Source organism: Camelus ferus, chromosome 34, assembly GCF_009834535.1.
Source record: "Camelus ferus isolate YT-003-E chromosome 34, BCGSAC_Cfer_1.0, whole genome shotgun sequence".
NCBI lineage: Eukaryota > Metazoa > Chordata > Mammalia > Artiodactyla > Camelidae > Camelus > Camelus ferus.
The window spans coordinates 6,315,877-6,343,255 of record NC_045729.1 but is presented as its reverse complement, the minus strand read 5'-3'; the positions used below and the strand labels follow the sequence as shown (position 1 = coordinate 6,343,255).

The window sequence follows — 27,379 nt, the reverse complement described above, 5'->3', positions numbered from 1 at the left end:
CATTTTATGGTAATAATCACTTTTTTATTGATGGTGAGTTCAGTTATGAAAGTGAGAAAAAGGGAGAAATGCAGATATTTTTAAAAATCCAACTGCAGTTACATCTGTGAATTCATACACATGAATTATGCTCACAAAAATGAGGTAGCTGCTTAATTTTTTAAAAAAAGGAACTATGGAAATGCTAGCTGAATGGTCGAAGAATTTAACGATGGTTTTCAAAAGGTGAATGTCTTAATAAGGAATCGTATCTATTGTCCATTATACTCGATCCAGAACTTACTTTCAAAGTATTCCAAAATCTTACATCTGGGGTATTGCTCTCAGTGACAGTGGTGTCAAGGGGAATGTAAATGAAGGCAAAACTTGGCACAAGGAGAAGAACTACCCAATAACCTGACACAGATCAATGTGAAACAGTACGACCCCACCTATCACTGGGATCTTCTGAGTAAATCCTGGATAAACTTGTTGGCAGTGTTACAGCAAATCATCCGAGCTGTGCAGACTTTCACGTATTGAAAATTCTGAAAAATTTTGTTCCTCTTGAATTTTTCTCTAATTAAAAATTAGAATGAAGAATTTAGATATGTTTATATAGCAATCTAGGTATACAGAAATGCTATCATTAGAAAAATTATGCCTAGATTACTAATGCAATCTCTATCAAAATTCCAACAGCATTTTTCACAGAAATAGAAACAACAGCCCTAAAATCTGTATGGAAGCAAAAAAGAACCCAAATAGCCAGAGCAATCATGAGAAAGAAGAATAAAGCTGGAGGCATCACATTTCCTGATTTCAAGCTAGTATAACACTACAGAGCTATAATAATCAAAACAGTATGGTACTGGCATAAAATAGACACATAAATCAGTGGAATAGAATTGAGAGTCTGGAAATAAACCCTTGCATACAAGGTCAACTAATATTTGACAAGGGAGCTAAGAATACTCACTGGGGAAAGGACAGTCTCTTTCACAAATGATGTTAAGAACACCAATTATTCACTGTAAAATATAAGTTGTTTCTTAAATTCTCAAAAATATGCACAAGTACATCACCTAAGAAAACTACATAGCCACATGCAGAAAAAGGAAATTGAACCCCTATCTTATGCTACTCACAAAAATTTACATGAAATGGATTAAAGACTTGAATATAAGACCTGAAGCCATAAAACTAGAATAAAACACAGGAGAAAAGTTCCTTTGATACATGGATTACTACACTGACGTTTCTAGTTTAAAAAATAATATGTATTTTTTCCTTAAAATGCAACTAATATATACTCATTAAAGAAAAGTAGCTAATACATGCAATCAAAAAGGTGAAAATTTTAAAAAATTGGATATAATCCTGTAATCAAGCCTTTTAGCACTTTATTTATTTCATCACATATTCTATCAGTATTTTTGTTCCATGCAGGATACACGCCTCTGTGTGTGTGCACACACCCAATATCCATTCAACAGGTATTTCTTAAATATGTATGACAACATAGATTCTGGTTTCCCATGTCATTACAACACTATTTTTACATGAAATTAGTATTTCATCATATATAAATACTACAATATTTTTAAAGAAGAGACTTTTTTCAAAATATATTATTGTTTTAAGTTCTGTGTTACTACGTACATACATGTAATATTAGGTAACTTCCTAAGAAGTACAAGCATCGACATTAACAAATTTTAATGTGTATTGTGTGAAATGAATCTTTGGTGCAGTACTATAACCAACATTATGAGCCTTGGTAAATGAGAGGCCTCATCTCACTGCAATCTCTTCAGCATTGGTTACTGTGGCATTTTTAAACTTTGCCAATTTGCTAAATGAACTAGGCTCTCACGATTAATTTGGATGTCCAAAATTATTGTAACAATCAAACTTTTTATATGTTTAGCCCCCATCTGATTCCCTCCTATTAACTGAATATTCACACAATTTCCCTACTTTTCCTTTAATTTGTAAGTAGTTTAAATTATATTTTAATTAGGTAGGAATATATTAAATTGCCAATAGCCAGTTTTAACAAAAATGGCAATTTATATAATTAAACCCAATATGTTACAAATATATTTCTCAGGTCCTCATTTGTCGGTCTTATGATTTAAGATGCAAAGAAACTTTTACATCTTTGTGATCAAACCTAGCAAAATTTTTCTTTAGTGATTTCTGCCTTTGATGTTAATGCTTAAAGTTAACTTCCACCTCTCCCTCTACTTAAACGAATACTCACCAACACTATCTCTTAATACTCTATAGCTTCTTTTATTAAAAATGAAAAATTTTAATCCACCTAGAATTTATATTGGCCATGGTAAAGACATTTAATTTAACTTTTCTCTAAACACCTAGAAAATTATCCAGTCCTTTCACACAGATTCGAAATGCCTAAAATGACACTGTATCAAAAAGCTTTATCATGCTAAGAAGGAATGAAATTTCCTAATTACAGGTCAAACATGTTCACGTCATGTCGTATCATATTATATGACAAAACACCAATTATTCACTGTAAAATATAAGTTGTTTCTTAAAGTCTCTAAAATATGCACAAGTACATCACCTAAGAAAATAAACAATTATGGTTCTTAAACAATTTAAAAATTAGGAAATATTTATTACCTTTTATAATGAATCTCAGCAGTTCAACTTAACTAATTTATGCAAAATGTATTTTCATTTATGGAACATGACTGTGGGCAAGACTTCTTCCTCTGAGAGCATGTACAACCTAATTATGCAAAAAGTTCTATGGAGACAGTTTGGGTTCAAGGTTTTTTTCTCAAATTAAATTATTATTGTTAGAACTGCTTCTTTCTTGCTTAGTATCCTAAAGAAAGACACAAAAATAAGCAATTGCTTGCTCACATACATTATTTTAAAGCCTTTTGGTCAACGGTTCATGCATTATTTTATTTGGAAGGAAAAACCCTCTTAATTACAAACAACTGCTGAATAATAGAAAATGCTCAAGCAGTTGTTATTAAAGTATTAAGACATATTATCATTTGACATTTAAAAAGTAATAAAGCTCTAAGTTTTCTACGATTTTTGAATGACTCTCTCTCATTGTTCCTTATCAATCAAGAAGCTGAGAGCCACAGCCAAAGGAATTCTACATAGACCATTATTTTCTGCCAGGCTAGTGTTTTAGGACTGCTTCAAGTGGATCAGCATCGGCTACTCAAGTAGCAGTATCTCGTTCCAAGACCAGTACGAGGCAGCATCTCTACAATGGCTGCATTATGTTACTCAGGCTGATGTACATTTTGAAATTAACCCTGCAATTCAAATTGTGCTAATAAAATTCCCCTGGTGCATTATACGTACATACACTTGAAACATCCAGAAAATACGCTTAATAAGTTTATGCTAAACTTTTCAGATGGAGATTAGATATTTGTAGGTAGAGCATAAAGACAATCAAACATAATCAGGCATTTAAACAAATAATTTTGAGTTGAGAAGAAATTATGAGGATAGTGGCATTAGATTTAAATATGTATGGTGCTTTCACTTGTAAGGTTAACTTGAGAAAACTAAGCTGAACGTATATTTTTAAAAAAGAGTCTTATTCAAGAGATTGAGGTGCAACAATAAAAGATGATCTACAATGATTTATAAATGCTTATGAAAAGAAAGGGATACAGAAATTGTATACTGTCCAGGAAATATACTATCACATAATGAGTTATTAACTAAGAAATGAGGGACTCAAACCAAGACTGTACTTTCAGGGATCGATTCTGCCGTGTATTAGTGAAGAGCTGCGGATTAAGCTACAGAGCTCGGAAAGCCCATTGCACAGGTAAGGAGCATCACAAGCTGGTATTTGCGTAACTGTGAAAATCAGTGCTTTCTTTTTCATTTTTGAAAATAATAACCAGGGTTTTGATTTCAGAGAGTCATTGGATTTTGCCATGGCCTTTCAGTCTTGTTAATTATTGTGTGTTCAGAGTAATGCACATTTTTATCCACAGGTGGCAGACCTTTTTTAAATCAACTTCAATCATATTCAGTATTTTGTTTTGGTGGGGTTTTTTTTTTCTCCCTTAAAACTGCCACCCACATTAAAATGTAAGAGTGTGCTGCTCGGAGTTCTCATTAATGTTGCACAATTTAGATGATAGATTTGTCAACAAAGTGGCTCATTCTCAAAGGCCACTGAACCCTGTCAGGATAAATGCCTTAAAAATTGTATACTGCAGAGTAATCTTTAATTATAAAGAACTCACTTGACAATTTACAATATATTGGGATTATTCTCCTTTTTCAAGCAGCAAAGAGTTTTACTTTCTAGATAAGGGTGACTGAGGGGGAAAAAACTGATTGGAGTTGATAAATAGTGAAAGCAAAGAGCTTGCTTATTTGCAAGTAAAAAAAGAGAGGTGACCAAAAGGCGTGTACAAATAACAACCACTTAGGATCACAAATTATTAACTGGCTAAATGGTTAAAGCAAATAACTATAAATGCAGTGACATTTTAAAAGAATGTTAACATAGAAGGAGATAAGCAAAACAAAAATAACTGCCAACAATGGTATAACTCATCACTCTTCTCAATTTACCTTCGATTTACAAACCTGTGTGAAGTACTTTTTTTTGTTGTGTTATTTTTGGTCAATGCAGTACAAAATCTGATATTCAGCTAAGCCTTTCTGTGGATACTGTTGATATGGGCAAAGATGCTTTAACTTGGCAATGCACGTCAATACATATGTAAATAATATATCCATAATTTTAGAGCCCTCAAAACATTCTGCTTCTATTCAATGAAATGGCAGTGTCTAATGTCCTTTATCACACTTCTTAGAAAAAGAACCCTGGGAAGAATAAATGCTTATTTCACTATTCTATTGTGCTTCATTTCCAATGCGGGAAATTCTTTACTAACATCTTGTATTACTTTACCTAAATTTTGAAAGATGTGTCAGTTTAATTTACACTATTTGCAACCATATTTCTCCCACCTGAAACATAATACACTACTAAAGAAATAAATGGAACAGATCTGAACTATCTGCTGTACTATTTTAACACCTATTCTGAAAATATTTCCATAATATGTTCAGTTCAACACATGGTACAAAAGCACACACCCCTGTAACCACCACGCAGGACGCTGGTGACACGCTCCCTTTCGTCAGAAGTGCTTCCTGACCCCAATTCTCCCTCCTTCAGCTCAGCCTCTTTCCGCATTCCTAGAGCTCAACGCTTCCTGACTTACAGTAGTGTTCCCTTGATTTTCTTTATACTTCTACCATCTATAATGCGTCTCTGAAAAATAGAACTGCTTGCCTGGGATCACCCTGTAGGTGTTCTTCCCCGTTTGCTTTCCTCCACTTAATAGTAATCAGATCACTAAAAGCCTCGCATTTTCATTGCTCCGTATTTCATTGTATGACTATTCTATAAACTGTCCATCATGTTGATGACAATTGAGTTACTTCCAATTTCTGGCAAATACAAATATTTCTCCTGTGAACATTCTTGTACATATTTCCTGATACATGTATGCCCATATTTCTCTGGGAAATATATATCTAGGGTTGCTATGTTTAAACAGGGGCTATAAATTTTATTACTATATCCAAAAGCAGTTGTTCCAATTTACATTCTGACCAACACTGGATAAGCGTTGTTGTTGTTGCCAATGCTGGACCTGCTAGCCATTTTATTTTTCCCCATTCTGAAGCATGTGTGGAATCTCATTATGAATTTACTTTTTGTTTCCTTGACTGTTACTGAGGTGAACCATTTTTTCATGTTTGGACACTTGGATACATTATAGGCCATTCGTATTTCTTCTTTAGTCCATTTTTCTACTGGATTATGTAAATTTTTACACTGATTTGTACTTCAAAAAAAATCTATTCTGGATATCACTTGTGTCAATGATGCTTTGCAAATTTATTCTCCCACTCCATGTCCTGTCTTTTCACTCTTTTATGGTTTTTTTCCCCCAGTAAACAATAAAATAATGTAGCACCTAATGTAAATGATGAACTCTGGGTGACAATGATGTGTCAGTTAAAAGTTATAAAAAATGTACCACTCTGGTGGGGGATGTTGATTTTGAAGAAGGCCATGTGTTGGGGGGAGTTGGGGAGAAAAGGATAAAGTCTGTTTAAAAAAAGTAACGTAGAATGTGTGCTTTTTTTCATCTAAGGAATTAATCTCTACTCCCAGATCATTAAGTTATTTTCCTAGATTCTCTTATAGGAGAATTCCTTATAAGAGATTTTCTTATTGTTTTTACCTCTTGCACTTAGTTTTTCAGCAGCTGAAATTGATTTTTTATGTGGTGTGGTGCAGGGATCCAATTTCATTTTTTTCCATAAATAATCAATTTTCCCCATACCATATGTTAAAATGTCTGTTATTTCCCTACTGCTTTAAAGTACCACCCCTATTATTTAAAAAAAGTCCATATATGCAAGAGACATTTCTGAGCTCTCTAGTTTCTCTCGTTTGTGTACTTGTCTACCCTGTAGCAAAGCCACACTTTCTGAACTAACAGAGCTTTATAGTAACAATAGAGCAAGTCATCCTACACACTGCTCCCTTTTCAAGAATGTCCTGATTATTCTTGTCTTTTCCATTTTAGAATCAACTTGGCACATCACACACACATGCACACTCACACACTCACATACACACACACACACGTACACACAGACAAAACTATTCAAAGAACAAACACAGACAAAACAATGAGTTGGCATTTTGACTGTGATTACACTGTACTTATAAATCTACTTGGGAGTAAGGAATACCTCTACAATATGGGATCTTTCAGTACGTGAACATGGTATATCTCATCCTTTATTTCAGAATGAAAAATATTTCTTAAAATTTCACAATTTTCCCCATAGAGGTAATAAATACTTCTTGTTATTGAACACTAGGCAAAAATCGATGCTGATATATAGAAATAGGGTTGATTTGTGTATAGTGTATACATCAACCTTGTTAAATGCTCGTATTAATTCATATTATCTTTTCAATCCTAATTATTTTATTTAACTTGCTTTATTGTATTGGCTAGGATCTCCCAAAAATGCTAAATAGCAGGGATGATAGCAAATATCCTGATGTTGTTCTTGACCACAGTAGGAAGCTTTAAACGTTTCACTATTATAATTTATGTTTGCTATAGGTATTTCATAGCACACTAAGGAAGTCCTCTGTTTTCAATTTTCTAACAACTTCTTAAAATAAGATATAGATGATAAACTTTATTAAATCCTTTTTCTGCATTCATTGAAATGATCATGTGATACTGTCCTTTTATCTATATTACACCGGCTGATTTTTTTACATGCTAGCAAACTTTGATTTTCTGAACTAAAAAAACTTGCTCATGATTAATAATCCTTTTCAGATATTGCTGAATTTGGTTTGCTAACACTTGGTTGACAGTTTTTCCATATATTCATGAGAGGAATTTGCATCTGAATGTCCTTTTTCATACTATTCTTGTCAGATTTGGTACCAAGATTATATAATCTTACAAAATAATTGGGGATTATTACCTCCTCTTCTGTTTTTTGGAAAAAAAAAAAAACCTTATGCAGGATTAGACTTATTTCTTCCTTACATTTGCCTCTGAAGAAATCTCAGTGTGGAATTTTCTTTTTTATTACCAAAATTAAATTCCCTTAATGTTTATAGAAGTATTCAGGTTCCCTATCTCATTTTTTGAGTAAAAATTGCTAAGTTATATTCTTTTTCTAGCAATTTGCCAAGTCATTCAACCCTTCGTATTTCCGAACATAAACTTGGTAATGTAAGTTCATGACATTCGTCAGTAGCTGATTAGTGTCTGCACATCTGTTGTGACATCACCTTTGTCGCTTCTGATACAGGTTATTTGCCTCTTGTCACTTGTTCTCTTGCTCGGTCTCATCAGGGGATTGGAAACTTTATTCACCTTTTGCAACAATCAATTTTTGGCTTTCTTGGTTCTCTTCTTCATCACATGTTTGTTTCTCATTTCATTAATTTTGCTCTTAGTTTAATTTATTTCTTCCTTTTACTACTTTGAATTTATTTTGTTATTTTTGTAATAAATTATTGGCTTATTAATTTTCACCCTTTTTTTCTAACGCATTTATTTATGTATAAATTTCCCAGTAAATACTTCTTATATGCATTCTATAATTGTTCTGTGTAACATGTTCATTTTTATTAAGCCTAAAATATTTATAATAATTATTGTGATTTCTTTTTAATTTTGAAACTTTTTCTAGCTATATTTTTGTTATTCATTTGTAGCTTAATTTTACTGGTATGACTCCACTTCTTCAAAATAACGTGAATTCTGCAGTTGTATGTTAGGTTCTATATATGTCTATGAGGCCAAGTTTCTTAATTTTGTCTTTCAACTTTAGTGCTTTACTAATTTTTTTCTATTTTATTCCATCAATTACCAAGAGAAGTGAGTTAATATCCACAGCTATGGTGGATGTGTTTATTTCCCCCTGCTATACTGTCAAATTTTCTTTAATCTGTTTTGAAGTTATGCTATTTGGGGCATTTAGATTTAATATTATTCTATCTTCCTATTGAATTGAAATGTCAATCATTTATAAAACTATCTCCAGTAATAGTCTGGGCTTTAAAGTCTGTTTTGTTTAATCAGTGTAGTTACACCAGTGTCCATGTGGTATTTGCATGGTATGATTTATCCATCTATTTTCCATTATTATTATGCTTCACACGTGAGGAATCAGTGGTTATGGAACAGACCCAAAGGTGGTGATACAGCCAGGAACTGAACTCAAACAGTGTGTCTCCAAAGTTGATGCTTGTCTACACTACGCTTCTCTTACAAGTTCCAAAGAGAGCTTAGGTTCAGGGGGAAAGAATGCTCTCATTCTAATTTCTCCAAAGAATTTCTCACAGACTGTTACCTAACTGTGATTTTTCACCTAGCTTTGAATTGAATTCTCACTCCTTTAATGTTCTAAGGCAGCATAATACTGTAGAAAATCCTTTAAAAAAAAAAAAGAACACACTCAATCCAGAACTGCAGTACTCAGCCTCTTTCACTTACACACAAGAAGTCATTAAAATTTTGCTTTTTGCCTTTGAAACTAGTGTGATTACTAAAAGCAACCTTCATGTGCTTGTCAAACGCCACTGAACAGGATCTCAATCTGCCCTAACCTAAAAGAGGTAGCCAGGCTGAAAAATGATCAAGACTTCTAAGTGGCTGCATGGCTCTACTGAGAAGGAAAGCTTATTCCAACCCAACTTCAGGAAAAGCAGTCGAAAAGGATGGGTGATAAGCTGTTTCATCTTTCCTTGAATAGACCACATACATAGTATTTTAAACAAAGGCACTAAGCCTCTTATGAAATCATTTGGAATCACATACTTTTTGTATTTCTCAAATTTTAATACTAAATCATACTTGTTAAAAAAATGTATAAACTGTAAAAGAAATTAAAGTTGCTCATGATTCCATAATCCAGCACTAATAATACTTAACATATTTACTTTCAGCTATTTTTCCTGGTTTTTAAATGTATTTGTAATATATATGTATACTTGAATGTATGTATATGTGTGCATATGTGTATGGGTGTACACACATAAATTTGGAGATACACTGTATCTCTAGCATGGATTCTGACTTGTTTCATTTAACTCTGCATCACACATAATATCATGCCTTTCAAAATTCTTTAAAAATATTTTACTGACTGTATAATATGAATGTAACCAGATTTATGAAACTATTGCTCTTTGCTGAACAATTTAGTCAATCTCAGATTATTTCCATTATAAATATATGAAAATGATCATATTTACATATATGGTATCTGCTTTAATTATTTCTTTAAGTTAGATTCTTGAAAGCAAAATTGCCAGTTAGTTGGGCCCTAATATCTAGTTTTTTATTCACCCACAGTAATAACTCCCCCAGATTTATCTTCCACAATAAAAACTATATCTTTCAAGCTCTTTTTAACTGTGTCATGGTCACGTGGTCATGTGACTGTGTCCTAGCCAACGGAATGTACATGGAAGGAGTGTGGACAACTTTCAAAAGATGTCCTTTACAGGGAGGGAACATGAATCTTCTAGAAATATTTCCTTCCTGTTACTAGAATATGGACATGCTTGCTGGATACCAATACTGGATATTCTAAAACACTGGTAAAGGTTACATGTTCAGAAAAACAAAGTAAAAGATGAAGGATCTGGGTCCCTAATGACCATATAACCTAATTAGCTCTTAACTGCCTACACAGACTTCACATAAGAAAATATGAAGTTCTAGCTTTTAAAAATAATTTGGACTATTTGCAACCAAACCTTCTCCAAACTAAGAGAGTGAAAATGTTGCACAGAATGCTTTGGAAACATTTAATTCTCTTACTAGAGATGGTCAAGTCACTTTATAGAAAGCTAAACAAATATAACCTTTTTCCAGCATTAACTGAGAGCACCTAATGCCCCACATTCTTATCACAACATTATTCCAAACTACTACTTACTAGTTAGATAATAAATGGAACATAACTTTGCATTTCTTGTACTAGATTTTTGCATTAGAATTGCATTTGTCATTAATTATTTGTTCTTATATCTTGTTATCTTTTAAATTAAGATGTTAGTGCCTTTCTTATAATAATAGCTCTTTACATGGGATGTTTGCCATATTTATTAGAAGTAGGCCCAGCTTTCCAATTGCCTTTTAATTTTATTTATACTTGTGTTTTAACTTGTTAAACTATAAAATTTTCATATTTGCAATAATCTGTGACTTATTCCAGTTCTGTTGTCATTAAAAACCATTATTCACAATGCTTTCTTCCATATTACATTGATTCATTTGTGAATATATGGAAGTCTTCTGTATAAAGAGTTAAACAATATTTTAGGGTTTAAAAACAACACAGCTTTTAAAGACGATAACAACTACCATTGAATCTAAGGGTTTTTACAAGTAAATTTGTATCTTGAAGTTCTAGAAATATGTCATATGACTTTTAGAGTGCATTAGTGAGTAAGTAAGTTTTAGTTCACTCTGCAAGAAGACTGCTTTTTCACTATTCTTCTTAGAACTAAACAGAAAGAGAATGTCTTTTCCATCTTACTAGTGACAAAATCCTGAACAATAAGATCCCACATCTCCTACCTTTTCTGCTGTCATCCTTACAGCAGTCAACCATGGGACTATAAAAGGATTTTCAACTCTAGGTTTGTGGTCAAACTTTCAGTTCCTGTTCCAAGAGTATAACTTTTACAAGCATTTTACATGCACTCACAGATAGATGCCCACTAAATTTTTCTACGAAGCAAACTGGAAAATATGTTTGGCCTCAGGAAAACTGTATTTTTGTATTTGTTTACAAAAACATACCTTGAAAAAACAAAATAGCCTTTAGAAATTTTGGGAAATGTATGACCTACCTATAGTGACCCCAAATAGTTTTTTTGCAGCAACAACAAAAAAGCAGCAAATAATGTTTAAAAAAAAACATTTTTCAATGAGGAAAAATAAACTTTTGCAACTTCAAGAACTGTGTATCTCATTAAGAAAATGAAAAGAAATGGTGCTATCATCTGCCAGTTTAGAAACATTACCTTCAAAATGAGTTTGCAAATTATAATTACAAATTTAGTTGTCATCTAAACATAAAAGACTATGTATTATAGCTTATATTCATATGTCATGTATCTTATTATAAATTAAAAATAAGAGAAGGCACAAAAACTTCCATTTTTATAGGAATCAATTTTTTCAAAGATGTGTATTATGTGTTTCATGAATATATCTTTTTCCTACCCAGGGCAGTGCCAGAGTTCTCTGTTCAGTCTTCAGAATCTTGTAAGTAGATTCAAACAGGACTTGTGTCATCAGCAAGAGGAACGCTAGAAAAAAATGAAAGTAGACCTTTACCAATGCTTTGTTCCTTTTTAGTAAATATATCAAGATATGACTCTTAAGAAGCAAATGTTGATGGTTTTCAAAATAAATTTATATAGATATATAAATATAATAAAGTTATTATTTATAGAAAAACAGGCATTAATTTGACATTATAATGCCACCAGAATTAATCTAAAAACCTATAAGCATATAAGTTACATTATATGCATACAGACATGTATGTTAACCTCAGAAGTTGTTCATTTTGTATAATTTTGATATAAACATCCTGAATATACTTTAGGACTGGCAACTTATTAAGGTAAATTCTTCCTTCTTGGAGTGAGTTACGACAGATTTACAGGTGTCCTCACAGGTCCTTTCCTTGATTCCATTCAAATGTATGACAGCAATGGTCAACACAGTAACCGCCCAGCTGGAGTCACTCAGCTACCTCTATATTCACAATTCTTGCTATAGATCTCCATGACTACACTACCCAGCTCAACCTCAAAAACACTGCTGTTACCACTTTCATCAGTGAATAGAACTCTGGCTTTGTTACCAGTTCCCAAGGCTGGCAATCAGTTGAAATTCCCAAGAATCAGACTTTTGAAAGCAGGAAACCAGTACATGGTGGCAGCAACAGCCTCGGTATCCACTCAGTCTCTTCCCACTCAGTTCAGTCTATGAAGAACTGAGTAATTCTTCAATGTTTATTCTTATTATACCATTGATTATTCACAATTTTGATGAAAAGTTTATGGTATTTGAGCTGTTTTATTACCGTATTGTTATCTATCTGGACCGTGATTGAGGAGGGGGTAGTTTACTTCACTTCAATATCAGATCTTTGTCCATAAGCACAGAAATCCAAAAGTCACCACACTGACAGAGACTACTCCACATTATTTGATTAATTCACTAATTACTACAATGGAAAGTATTCTAAAATGAAAAAAGTTATTAAAAATTTTGAACATCAGAAATCATGCTGCTGCAGTTAAATAAAGGCTGTCTACACATAGACTGCCAATAAAAAAATACTTTTTTATCTTCATTAAAAACTGTACTAAAAATGTACCCCAAACTCTGTTTTTTCAGTTAAGCAAAATATTACATCTGACCAACGATAAAAAGATTGCCACAGTAGAATTTACTTAAAGTGAAACAGAAAAATTTTTCCATATCCTATATGTGGGCAACAGAGAAATAAACAGGTGGTAATATTACCCACAAGAGGGAGCCTGTATTTTTATATTTTTTTATCACCAAACTTTGAAACCTTGAATTAGAAGATGAAATTCTAAAAGAAAAAGTTTGTTGATACCATAACCTCAGTGTCAGGTCAAATTTTCAAAGAGTCAGATTTCAGCTGGCATATTTTTATTCAACCATGACATGTCGATATGTCAGAAGAGTGGAATGACAATTGGAATTTCAAAATTTTTCCTGCGTATGTTGTAATCAGGTTTTCTGAGCTATAATAATGAAGACGTAACGGCCACAGCAGCCTAAGAAAATTCCTTTTAGGTGGTAGTGGCATTAGTTGGGTGAAATTAGAATTACAATGAGTGCTCTATATCCAAATTTAATTATATAGAAGTGAAATGATACATCAGTCATCTTCTTATCAGAAAAGAGGCTTATATAAACCAATAATTTTCTACATATTTATGGAACAGGAAACACCTATTTTAAAAATTACAGTGGCCAATCTCACAAATGTCACTTAAAACTTGCCTATGAAAGGGTATAAACCGGCGTGACACCAGGGTGAACTTTGCCTTCTTAGAGTTGAGAAAAAGATCTTTTTATTAAAAAAAAAAAAATCTAAGCTTTATTCCTTCATATCCTATCATCTCCCTAAACAACATCTTAAATTACTAAGACTCTCAATAAATATGCTCTGGGTTTTGTAAAAATAAAATGCATTCATCACCTTAAAACTACCTTATAGAAAGTAATTTGGGCAACTCTTTATCAACTGAGAGTGATCTGTTCTATCACAAGACATAGAAATAATCCAGTTGAAATTTGTTTAGTGATCCCTTCTAAAGTGCAAGAAAGACAGATGATAAATTGTCCCTTTTCCCCGGAGTCCTCTTCTCAGCTCCTTGGCAGTATTATACAACAGGGGCAGGGAGTGGAGGAAGAAGGGGTTAATCACTGCTGCTATTCCTTCTGGAATTCCAACCTACCTATTAAATCATTGTTTTTTCTCCCACTAGGGATTGTGAATCTAATGGACCTAAAATCAATACCTTATAAGTGACATAAAAAATATATTCATTTTATGGACTAATGTACCCTAGTGTCTGAATCCTATTTACACCCTCTACTTTAAAATGGAACAACAGACCCATTTTTGCCAGTAAAACGTTACTCAGTCACTCTGGTGACATGCTGCAGAAGGCACTGTCGTACAAAGTACAGCATGAGGGAAAGACTGGTGGCTGCAAACACACCACTGTAGAAACTTTAAACCTGGTGGTGCACCTTTGTTAAGAAATGCAATCAGGGAGGAGCATGCAGGTAGCTTCCAAGAGTTTCACCATGTTCAGAGGTGGATTTACATGTCTCTGTTTTATTATCTTGTTTTATAACTTACGTAACATTTTCAGTGCATCCAATACTACATTACAATATTGAAAATACAAACACAATTTCCATTTAATAGTGAATCCTGGGATTGAAGAAACTTAATTAAAAAATCCTAAAAGGCACAAATGCTCACCAACATACCAAAAAGATACTAGCCAAATAAATGTATAGTGTGAGATCACACCACATTAAACCACAGTCATGAGTGAGATCTGGGGAGACTGACGGCATTTCAACTCCGTGAAACAACCAAAATCTGTAATGACTATGTGTTTTTTTTTTACATATTAAGAAAATATGCTGATGAGAAGGTTTTATAATATATTAATTTTCATAATACTTTAATCCAAATAATTATTCATAATATTTTTTTACTCCAAAGGACCCACATACTTACTTCAGAAGCCATTCTTATCACTTACAAAGTATTGTGCTTAGTTTTACAAAGAAAACTTCAGTTTGCAATCCACTGGTAATTTAATTCTGAGATTATTTTCTTCCACTTTTAATATTTTCAAGTTATCAAACACGGAGCTACCCTGTAAAATGCAGAGGTACATGCAATGCAAAGATAAAGGTATGGCCAAAAAAAAGAAGGAGAAGAAAAAGAAAGCTAAAAACTGGAGAAGGATCTATTTTCCTGAGAAAATATCATTTGACTTGCTTTTTGTTTCATTGGGTACAAGTTGACACAGAGAATGATGAATAAGGAAGGCAACTTTAAAACATATTTTTGAGAGAATTCTAGCAACAGGTCAGCATGAGGTTTCTCGACCAGTTTTACTAGCTTAAAATGCATAGAGTTATAAAACTACAAAAGAAAAAAGAAAAAAAATAACTGTTGTTCATTATTCCATTTGCCAACCAGAGTCATTTATCCCCTATTAGATAAGGTATGATAGACTCTACCGAAAGGGTCACTGGCCTTCCATTTAATGATATTGCCCGCCCCAATCTGCATTTTCCCGGCAATGTCCCTCAACACAGAATAAATGGCTGATCCCTTCACAATAACAGCTGATTTCTATTTATTAAGCTAAAAAGGTCACCATTTTCTACGGCTGGGCCGCCCTGCACTATTGATAATTTTATGCATAAACAAATGGCAAATTTGTGCCACATAAATATGCATTAGCAATTACTTTTTCCTCGGGCAACGCTCACCGCATGCAAATGTGTACCTCGCAGGGCCTGGTAGCTTTTGTTTTAGCTCTTGAACAGCGAAACAAAAGAGCACAATAAACAATTTTAAAATTGCCAATCAATAAGCAATGCAAATGCAAAGGTAAATGGCAAGAAACTTGCTCAGAAACAACTAAACAAAAAGTAGGGGGGAGGAATGGTGGAAGGATTTTCTTTTTTATTATTATTTCATTTCTCTCTCTTTCACAGTGAAAAGGCTAAAGCCCTCTTGACACAGAACAGCTAGTAGCTAGGCCGGTGCTAAAGTAGATGCCAGATGGGAAAAATAGGAAATATACACATGTTGAATCGATACACACACACACACACACACACGCACACGCACACGCACACACACCCTCAAAAAGGAGGTCTGGGAAAAACTATTCCTATGTGATTTCAAAGGCATCACCTCTTCAAATTTCTGCTTTTTCAATTTCAGAGATTCAAAGAATTTTTTTAACTGCGAGGCACTACACACACACAGAGCCAAATCTCAATTCCACTGCACTTTTGTCACGTTGCTGTTTTCTGATATCGTACACATGAGACGAAGGGGCTATCTATACGTGATCAATAAGTAGCATATTTTTAGGGGCATGAGGAAGAGGAGTAAATGAGGACCATACAAATAAGAGATTAAAAGCATCTCACAAAATATGTACATATCCAGATGTTTAGTATCAAAAACTTTTTATCTCAGAACAATTCAAGGATAGTATGGGTGGGGGAAGGGAATACCTCAAGTAGTAGAGTGTGTGTTTAGCATGCACGAGGTCCTGGGTTCAATCCCCAGTACCTCCATTGAAAAACTAACTAAAGAAACATAATTACCTACCCCCTGCAAAAAAAAAAAAAAAATTAAAAAAAGAATAGTATGGGGCATAAGGATAGACAGGTAAGTGGCTAATAAGGAAAGAGGAAACAGGGGTAAGAAAGACTGAGGGGGAAAGTGTTACCTAACTTGAACGTGAAAAGTGAATCATAGCTCAAGAAAGTTGGTATTTTTAATAAAAAATGAATTAATAAGAGGGTTTTGTTTGTTTTTTGGTGCTCTCTACCATGTACCATTATGCTTAGATCTCAACAGAAATGTTTACAGTTTGCTACATTTTGGTACGTTTCATAATGGTAGAGGGAGGCACAGGGAGGTCTGGAAACTGGATGAGTTACTTAAGGTTGTGCTAGATCTGAGCTCTGACCCAGTCTAATGACAGCCCCCGCAAACTTCACTACTGCCCAACACTGCCAGTCACTCACCCACTTTGACCCAACTGAAAAATCTCTTCTTCAGTGTGTTGGTGGCTCCGACTTTATACAAATAAGTCAAACTGTATTTTTAAAAATTTAAATTCAGGACTTACGTGAATTCTTAAAGCTAAGTGATTAAAATATTTCAGCTTTCATAAAATATACAAAGACTATTTTGTATCTTAGTAGGAAGGTACACTGGTATCTATACACTGAGACCATGCCATGGTCTCAATGACCATTTGAGAACAGGAACAGACTTCGTGATCCCTATCTTCATCTTAATATAATTAGAGGTTTTACTATCACACAAAGGATTAATCGGTATTAACCAGAAACTAGCAAAGATAAGTAAAGTATTCTTAGCTCAAATGCAAACAGGTAAACCTGAAAATCTGAAACCAGCAAGTAGCTCTGTCCCATTCAGAGCCAAAATATTCTTCAAACTCACTCTTTAGAGAAGGCTGTGAAACTTCTCCTGGCAGTACCTCCCCTAGTTGCTAGCACATAAAGTGCTTTTGTGTGAGTAACAGAAGATGCCCGTTAGGTATGTTACCCGCACAACCATACAGTATGGCCCTGGAAGAGACCTCATACTTTTCTTGGATAGAAAAGTATTATTTCTAGTATTAAATGCCAATTTTTTACAGTTAAAGATTTTTGAGAACCAAGTACCCGCTTATTATCACAGAATCAGTACAGATGGATTCCAATATGATGGTAATATTTTATATATTAATTCAAATACTTACTTGGTTAGCATACTCCCATTTTGCTATGTTCTGTTTTAATTTTCATCCTTCATAGCCGAACATGTAAAAACTTGAGTATGGTTTTTCTTTATCAACTAAATGCAATACACGTGTGCTGAAGGGCATTCCTGTGTAACTATCCAAATTTTCATTATCATCATTCCTTGCCCAATTCCTCACTCTCTATGCAAGGGAAAGATTTCAAACTCACACCATGAACATTCCAACTAATCAGTAGTCAGAAATTTGCCAAAGCGCGTGCAGTCTACGTAGGATGCGTGTAAATGGACGTGCACAGGAAGTGTGCAAAAGGCTTGGTGTGTTACATGGGCACACCAGTATCCAAAAGCTCAATGTGGCAGAGAGCAGGTCAGACAATGACACTGTGTCCTCCCAATCCCACCTTTATAGCAACAAAATCAGGTTTAGCTGGAGGGTACCTTTTGAGGGGTTCCGAAAGTCACAGAGAGCAACAGAAAGTTCGAGCCAGGACTAGAACTTTCGTGCAGGAGGAGAGACACTGCCTCATTTGTCCCACGAGTGTCCGCCAGCCTCTCTGCCTTCGTTTTTTTTTTTTCTTCGTCTGTCTCCTGCTCTTCTGACCCGCGACAGGGGACGACCCCTGTGGGCCAAGTTTCCCGGGCTCCCCCCGCAGTCGGCTTGCAGGTGCGCCCCGCTACTGGGCGGAGCCTGGAGCGCAGGGTAAGCACGCGCGTGCGGGGGGCGCGTGCGGGGGGCGCGTGCGGGGGGCGCGTGCGGGGGGCGCGTGCGGGGGGCGCGTGCGTGCGCGGGCACAGCAGGCCCGCTCTCATTTATTGTCTTAAAACATTTTATTCCAGACAATTGGATATTCAAAACAGAGACGTTAGTAAAACCCCCATCAACCATCTCCAAGTTCAACACCTATCAACCTGCCGCAAATCGAATTTCTCCCCTCTTTCTTTGCCAGGTGTCTCAGGCAGCAGCTCCGTCTTCACCCGGCTCTACCTCCTGCCAGACAGGCCCGCATGGTTCCAGCTTCTGTCCAGGGACCCTGGGACCTCTGCCCCCTCCACCTGTCTCCCAGCATAAAGATGCTAGTAACTTCTTACGCGCCTGACATCTGGGCTCCTCTTTTACGGTTTATTACTGTCGATGTGTAGCAATTTTCCAATAGTATATGCCCCTTTTAAAAATAGTCACAGTGGCTTCTGTGTTCCTGCTTGGACCCTCACCACATAGAGCGCTTATTTTATTTCACTTTTTAGCACTTACTGGCAGAAACATCGCTTATCCTTTATTCAGAGTTCCCTTGAAACAGGTCAGGGCCACCTGAAGTGTAGGACCCTTTCAACAGCATGGAGCCCCGCATGCTGGTCCAATATTGTCCGTGCCTGAAATGCGGTTCCCTATGTATAATATTCATAATCTATTTATGTACCAGACAATCTCTTCTTCTTCCATACCTTTTGTCAAATGCGTATATCCTGTTTTTTTGTTTGTTTTTTTTTTCTTTAATTGACTTTAATCCTTGGGTCAGTGAAGGAGTAACAGAGACTTATTACTGCTCCTGGAAATTCTACTCCAGGACATAACATTATGGGAGTCTGGCCAGTCTGTTTTAAGGAAATCCCGCTTTGTCGTAAAAATGCATGTTCCCAATGGTAGATGGCAGAGACTAGTTAACCAAGTTGATGTCTTAGACAAGACTTGTTTAACATGTAGGCATTTGTTTATTCGTAACGGAACATGACCTTTTGGTGTTAGGAATGCACGCACACACACACACCTCATAAAAATGACTGATGTTAGATGGCTCTTATAAAATTACATTTTGAAAAATTATGGGACTATGAATCAAACGTATAGATTAAATTTCTCTGAAACAGACATGTGCTTAATAATTAATGGGAAAGGATACAAATAATATTTATGATTTTATCTTACCCAAAACACTCAAATAATTATGCAGTAATCATATAGCTAGATGAAGACATACTTACCAGATCTGAACTCTCATCTGTGAGGAAACTTTAAAACATAAAAGGATCTTAAAATTGAAAAAGCAGACTTAAATCCACACACTGAAACTTTCACCTACTTAAGTAGAATGTTTTCTTTATAAAAATACCAAGATAAATAGATCTGCTTCAAGGATCGTTCAAAAGACTGTCATTTTTAAGAGCAGCAAGCACAATGCGAGCAAAGATGAGATGTGGCAATGGAAAGAAAAGAATGCAGGTAATAACAGTAGGGTGTCCACATCAAAGTTAGGGACAGCCAGTGCTCCATGGTAAGGCACTGTTTCAAATACTGGTTCCAGAACTGGCTTTCATCCTATAGGCAGGAAACTGGATGAGCATTCAGCACCCAGAAAAAGTCAACTGGGAACACAGTGGGCATGACAAATGTGCTAAAGCAGGTATAATTAGAAGAAGATACATTCAACCTGAAAAAGATCAAACATAAGAGTAAGGAAGGGGTCCGATCATGAAGTTCAATCAGACATTTGAAGGGTTGCCACCTGGAAAAGTAGAGACTAGATATATTGTCCCATGCTCCACATGAAGAACAAAGTACTGTTTCTGTTTCTGTGTTGATGGCAGAGTTACGAGGAGGTAGATTTCAGTGCATCGTGAAAAACAACTTTTTATTGAGTTGTCCAGTAATAGGATTGGTTGAACAGAAGCCACACGGTTTAGGGTTTAAATCAAGGGAGAATAGGTCACCCTCTGGCTTTGCTACATACTACCCAAATAATCTTGAATAGGATCTTGGATAAGACACAGTCACTTAACCTACTTTTGCCGCAGTCTTCTCACCTGCAAAAATCTTCCAAATACATTCTAAACTGAAAAAAAAAGGGTAGAAGATCAAACAGGATCATCCCTTAGAGGTCGGAGAATAGGATTTCTGAACAGAACGGTATATTGGCTCAACCAGCTTTTAAGATCCATTCTAACCCAAGACAAAATTATTCTATTTCTCAAAGTTCAGGCATATATTTTCACACAATTTCAGGCAAGGAAGGGTAGCACTGACTATTTAAAAGGGGGAAATTGTGGCAATTCTGCATTATTAAAAAGGTTTCAGCATCAGATAGAGAAAGGATAATCATTTTTGACCAAAGATAAAGCTATTAAATAAAATTCACAAGGTATTTTTAGTTAATACAAGACACATAATATCATAAGTCAGGTATATGATTACTGACTTGAGCAATATCCATTGTGAATAAATTTACAATATTTACATTATAGTCTCCTTTTTAAAGTCCCTCATTTCTCGATTTATAGTTACTTCTTGGATACCGAGGAAATATGAACAAAGTACTTATGCTTTCTGAATACTGAGCGGTGCTTCCTTGCTGCTGTCAGCTGAGCCTTTCCACTATTCCTTCACCCATGCCTTCTGTCATAGCCACTGAGCACACGGCAACCAAGAACACAGAAAAGTGAGCTAAGCAGGGCTAAAGGGCAGCATCAAAAGGAGTGATTCTCAAATCCTTTTTTTGTGATGCCCTGGGGTTCCTCTAGTTATTTCAAGGAATGCTCTAAAATTTTCAAAAAATTCTTAAAACAAAATCATTTTGCTTTTTCTCATCCTAACAATTATGGAGCTCCTTCGACTTTTCAAGGCATTTTCACTTAAACCACCAGGTCAGATTCTCGCAGCAATTCTTGAAGGCAGGTATGACAGGGGATGAGCCCTCTCTTACAGACTCAAAAATAACTCAGAAGAAGTTAGGACGTGATCCCCAAATCACAAAACTATAAAGCAGCCTAAAAAAGTCAAAAACCCAAGCCCAGTCTCCTTTCCTTTCCACCATGCTCTGTAATCACATGCAGAACTGGTAGAGGAAGCCCTCAGACTATGAAAGCATCATTTACTTCTGGAGCTGTGAACATTTACCAGGATTATGCTACACCCTCTACCTTCTCATTCACTGATAGAATGTTCCTATTTTTAAAAATGGAAATAGCACAGTGGTTCTCAACTGAAGGTGATTTTGCCCCCTGAGGGACATTTGGTAATATCTGCAGACTTTTTTTTAATGGAGGTACTAGGGATTGAACCCAGGACCTCTTGCATGCTAAGCATGTGTTCTACCCCTGAGCTATACACACCCGCTCTGTAGACATTTTTGATTGTAACACTGCGGGGGTACTACTGGTATCTAGTGCATAGGAGCCAGGGATGCTTCTAAACATCACGCAGTCCACAGGACAGCTCCCCGCAACAAAGGGTTATCCAGTCTGAAATGTAAATAGTGCTGGGGTTGAGAAACCCTGGTTTAGCACTATTTTTATTTAAGCCATCTGCTTTTGTCTCTCTTTTGTTACATAATCACAATAATGCTTTCAGATGGTAACATTTGCAGAGTACTAATGACTGGTTTGGCATTAGGCTATCAGCTCTTGGATAGTCACTAATTCCACAAAATGCCCTATGCCTTAATCTTTGCCGCTTGGCAATATGTTGAACAGTGGTTCAAGTGACAGAGGTCACCATTACTGAGATAAATGGATCAGAAAATCATTCGTCATGGTATTTATACCACTTTGCTTATAAGACTGTTGAAAATAAAGCTAAGCAAATGGGGAAAGTCAAAGCATACATTTCAATAATATGAAATGAAAATGGAAATTTATTTCAGTTAAGGGAGTAACCTTTGACTTTCCCGTGATGTACAGCTTCCATCAAAAAATTCACAACAATGCACGTTCAATCTTAAAAATTAATTTGGTCACCTTTTTATGTGCTGAATTATTTCAATAAGCATTCTAATAAGAAATAATATCCTCTTTATATAAAAGGCTGTTGCTCTTTGCCCTTGCCCTATTGTATTCTTCTCTGAAACAAGGGCTCCTGACTCTGTTTCCCATGGACAGTGTCCAGGGTGCTTTCTCTGGATGTAGTTTCAGTCTTAATGTGACCCAAATAAAAGCCTTGATTCTGGGTTTTTGATTGGGCAAGTTGCCTCAATCATAAAGACACATCATGTTATCTCCTTCGTAGTATTTTGCTTCCTCAGTCTTTAAGCTTTGGTGGCTGAACAATGAATTAGCGATACAGAAATGTAAGCTTTTTCCGTTCATGCATCCCTTGAAGAATCTGAAGACAGCTACAAGCCCACTCTATAGAAACACAGATTTCCCTGTGGCGAGACCATTCTCTCTGGGTCTTTTGTGTTTCTGTACTTCTTGCGAGTGAAGGCACCAACTACCTTTCTTCAGAAGAAACTTTTCAAGGACATTTGCATAGAGAAAGCCTTAGAAGCTAGCTTCCCTCCAGAGGAAGGGGCAGGTTTGTCCACTGTCCAGTGTAACAGGGGTAATGTTTACTTAATGACAAAGGTTAGGTGTGCTTACTGCCTGATATAAAAGAGTCGGGTTCCCTAAGCTCAGGTTTTCTCCCCTTGAAGTGTAGGCATTACCAGGCTCTCTTTGAATCACTGTGTGGGAATCAGGGTTCAGGCAACTGGTACAAATGCTGATACTCCGGCTGCTCCTCTGGCTGTGAGTGATACATTGCCCTTTGTCTCTGATGCAGGATTTCGGTGTCTTCTGCCAACATCCATGAAACTGTGGCAGGCTGATGCATTAGCTTGCAAACTGGGTGCAAATCTCAGACCTTTCACAGTCCTTAACAGTGCACACAGACAACAGTAAGCATAGTTTTTCAACAGATGGCCGCTTTGCCCCCTGTCCAAATTCGGAAGGCTAAAAGGATCTGGTTTTACTTCTTAGTCAGTAAACAGAATGGAATGACCATGCCATGAAAATCATATGATACAATGCTAAGTTTATTTCAACAAAAATGTATTTGACTAATAATAGGAATAGCATTAACTGAGTGTTTTCTACATGCCAGGCACTTTGTTAGCAGCTGAACAAGTACTAGTTCGTTTATTCTGACAGTGACCCTATGAGGCAGCCCGTATTACTCTCATTCCACAGGAGGAAACAAAGACCTACGTAAATTAAGTCACAATTAATAACCAGTTGTTGCTGGAGCCAAGATCTAGGTTTAGAGCTGGAACGTGAACTCGGCATGTCTTTCTAATCAACTTTCCATTGGCCGTCCCACTCTGAGCCACACGTTGATGGTACAAAGGGATGGTCCCTGGCCCTGAGAGACTCATGCTTTAAAGAGGGAGAGAAGGGAGTAAACAGACAACTTGAACAGAATGCCGTAAGGGCTTTGATGGAACTCAGCCTCCCCTGGGAGTCAGCAGGAGCTTTCCAAACAAAAGGATGATGGCAAGGAGTCCTGCAGGATGCTTAGGAGGAGCAGGCCAGGTGGAGAAGCAGGGATAATGCACTTCCTGATTTTCACACGTGAGGAAACGGAAGCCCAGACACCAGGCCAAAGTCATACAGCTGCTTGGAAAAAATACAAGGATGCAGCTTGATGGCTGAAAACTTTCACTACCCCTGCTGCTCTCAAAGACTACTCCTCACTTTTTATCAGGCAAGAGACAATGCTAGTATCATCTCATGTTTATACTTTTATTATTAAAAAAAAAATCTGAAGTCATTCAGCTTTGGGCATTTGAGGACATAATGTAGGAAAACAGTTTCACAAGAGTATCTCTGCTAAGAGGGCCATGGCATGTCATCAAGTATTTAAAGGGTTAATAAATCACTTGGAAATTTAAATGTCATTTTCCGGTAGAGTTTATTGAAGGACTTATCATGATTATAGACAAAGTTCCAACAAGGTCAACACCAATGTTCCAAAGGCATGAGCAGGTAAGCTAAAGAGAGATCAAATAAATTGTTTAAATGTTACAGCATAGGTAGTTCTCACGAATGTCTCTGCAACCAGGCTAACTTCTATTAACATAGTTAGAAAGTCTCTGATATGAAGAAAATTACTATAACTTCAGATATTACTTTAAGGAGCTATTGCTGTAGAATAGAAATGAAGAGATGTAGATAAATCTGCTAATGTTTATCTTATTCACATAAAATGTGCACACAGGGACAGAAATCAGAAGCAAGAAATTCAGGAAACTTATGCCCAAGATTTGAACCCAGCTGCAGCCCCTGCCAGTTACAGGCATATAAATGTTAACAGCAACTCAATATGGTTTAGTGGACAACACTCAGGATTAGGAAGTGAGGTAGCAAGGAGCTTATTTATCAAAAGAGCAAAAATATTACCACAATATTCCTGGTCGGTTAGACTCTGATTCTCTTAGGACATAAACACACCACCACCACTAGCACCATCACCACCACCATGTGTATTTAGTGTCATTACACGAAAGATACTAGGATGGTTGCTGGGAAAACGGAGAAAAAAGCCGCCAGCGGGCTAGTGGAGGCGAAGGTAGCAGCAACACACAGCTAAATAAAATAACCACTTTAATTTACCCAACAAACATTTACGGAGTGCCTGCTCTGAGCAAGGCACTGCGATAGACTGACAAAGAAATCTAAGGGAGAGGTGCAAGTAAGGATGGGAACTAAGGAAAAGAAAGCTAAGAAAAGGTGCTACCTTCTTGCACTTCAAATACAGTTGTTTCCAGCTCTTACCTGAGCCAGAAGTAAGCAATCAGGACAGGGTACCAAGATCAGTGATGGCCCAGGATCACAACTGCTGACATCAATATTACCAATTATCAATATCAATATCAATATCATCATCATCAATATGATGTCATATTGAGGGATTATTTTAAGTGTGAAAAAATGGACGTTGTTCAACAGTATTTTACTAAAAAGGAGACTAATACTTGAGGTTTAATTACTTGAAAAAACACCCAAGATTGCATAAATAAAATTTTGACCCGGATTTTAAAAAAAATACTCAAAAATCACACTTAGGATACTCTTATGAATTCAAACAAATCCCTAGTCATGTGGTAAGTGCTTTTCAATATTTAAAGAATATCTGAGGATATGGTTGATCCATCACAGTTTTAAACCAAAATAATGATTTTTAGCTATGTAGCATTTATCCAACTGTTGCAAAATGTGTCCTCATTCCGGGAGGATGCAAGTTTTGTGAGCCTGAAATTTATATAATTTAGGATGCCTTCTTTAAAAAATAAATACAAAATTATGATTTCTTCATATCAACCATAATTTCACAGAGAGAATTTTATGCACAGAGTAGAATTTTACAGAAATAATTTCACAGACAGAATTATAGGTATAGGAGAAAGATAACTGAGTCTTTCCAATAGCAGGGTTAATAGAATTTTGTTGTTCTTCTGTTGTTATTGGTAGTTGAGAAAAGATTCTTTCATCTTTACAACTTGTTTTTGGTAAGGCCACGTAAAATTTTCAGACTATATCAAATTTGAGAAAACCTCTATCAAATTTCTTACGAGAGACAGGATTTGGAAGAATTTTGCACAGGCTAGCCTCTGGCTCCATACATTCAAACCCAGTTTCTCTTCGACAGCCTTCAAGTTTCCAGTATCTGGTGACAGAGTAGATGTTCATAACATGGTGTGACTCTGGCCCTAAAACTTGCAGTTACACTGTCAGGCGAGCCAGCAGTAGGACTCCTTAGGAGCCATGCTCCTCGTGGAACAGCTACTAATAACACAACACAGATGAAGATGACTGTGGATGGTGTAAATATACCCCACCCAATTTAACAAAGTGTATCTCCAGGTCAGTTTTCCTTTACATGATCCCCCAAAAGCCCCCATCATTCCAACACTATGCATAAAGGCGAAGAGTGATGGAGAGGAAGTTGGAAGCACAAATAGATAGTAATACTAATCATTTTGCAAATTTAACAAAAACGTATGCTCATGTGATCACTTTACTGGAACTCAACCAGGGCCATGCAATGAACTTAAGCTTCCCTTTCTTCAAGGTAAAACTGCTTCTGGTTCTTGTCAAAGCTTTTACATTTTTGAGACCTGAAACTTCAGGTAGTAGCACTGGCCATCAGTTATATCAGTTAACCAAAAACTATTATAAATCTATTACAACAATTCTTTTAAAATTTACACAGTCATGGCTGTATCTACAAAATGAATCTTCAGCAAAACATACAAATACCTTTGGACACATCATCAGAGATCAAAGAATAGTGTGAACACATCAAGGGCTGCTAGTGGCAAAAAAAAAAAAAAAAAAAAAAGAAGCTAAAACAATTATGAACCAAAAAATTTGAGGAAAAGAAACTTCATGGATTCTGTATTTTAGAGACATACATTAATATTCCAGAAAATGGGCTGGCGGGACTGCGAAACATTACTGATTTTCCACTTTCATTCCAACTTTTTTTTAAGCCAAGAGGAATACCACGACCACCCTGCTGACACAGCATATTGATCCAAGTTCCCGAAAACTGAATTATACTTTTCTACTTGACTATGAAAACTGGATTGTTTATTAACTTCTGCAACATGCGTCCTCCCAAAATGGCATACATTATCAAATTTAATTTAACTCTTTTGATTGTCTTACAGTATGTCTAGTGACATAAATCACCATGACACAACCATAAATAGTAACAGAATAGAAACAGCTACATTAAATAGTAAAGTGCCATTTTTAACATTATTCCAACCATCTTAAGTCCCACAGGAAAAAAAATATATGGAAGTTGCTCCTGTAAAAGCATCAGAAATACATGTGTCTGTAATTGCAGATTTAAAACGCTGAACATAATTCTGATGTAGGGACCCGACAGAATTTGATCAAACATATCCGTTTGCCTTCATGTAAATAATGCTCA

The 27,379-nt window shown here is 35.9% G+C and overlaps 1 protein-coding gene across 5 annotated transcripts in view; it reads right to left on the bottom strand.

Moving 5' to 3' along the window:
* The window catches only part of SOX5 (SRY-box transcription factor 5), a 903,217-nt gene that overhangs the window by 641,449 nt on the left and 234,389 nt on the right, over window positions 1–27,379 (bottom strand). For all 5 annotated transcript variants that reach the window (XM_032473064.1, XM_032473061.1, XM_032473062.1 and 2 more), the window contains exon 4: window positions 11,817–11,902. The gene's annotated coding sequence lies outside the window, so the exon portion shown is untranslated. The remainder of the gene's footprint in view (window positions 1–11,816; window positions 11,903–27,379) is intronic.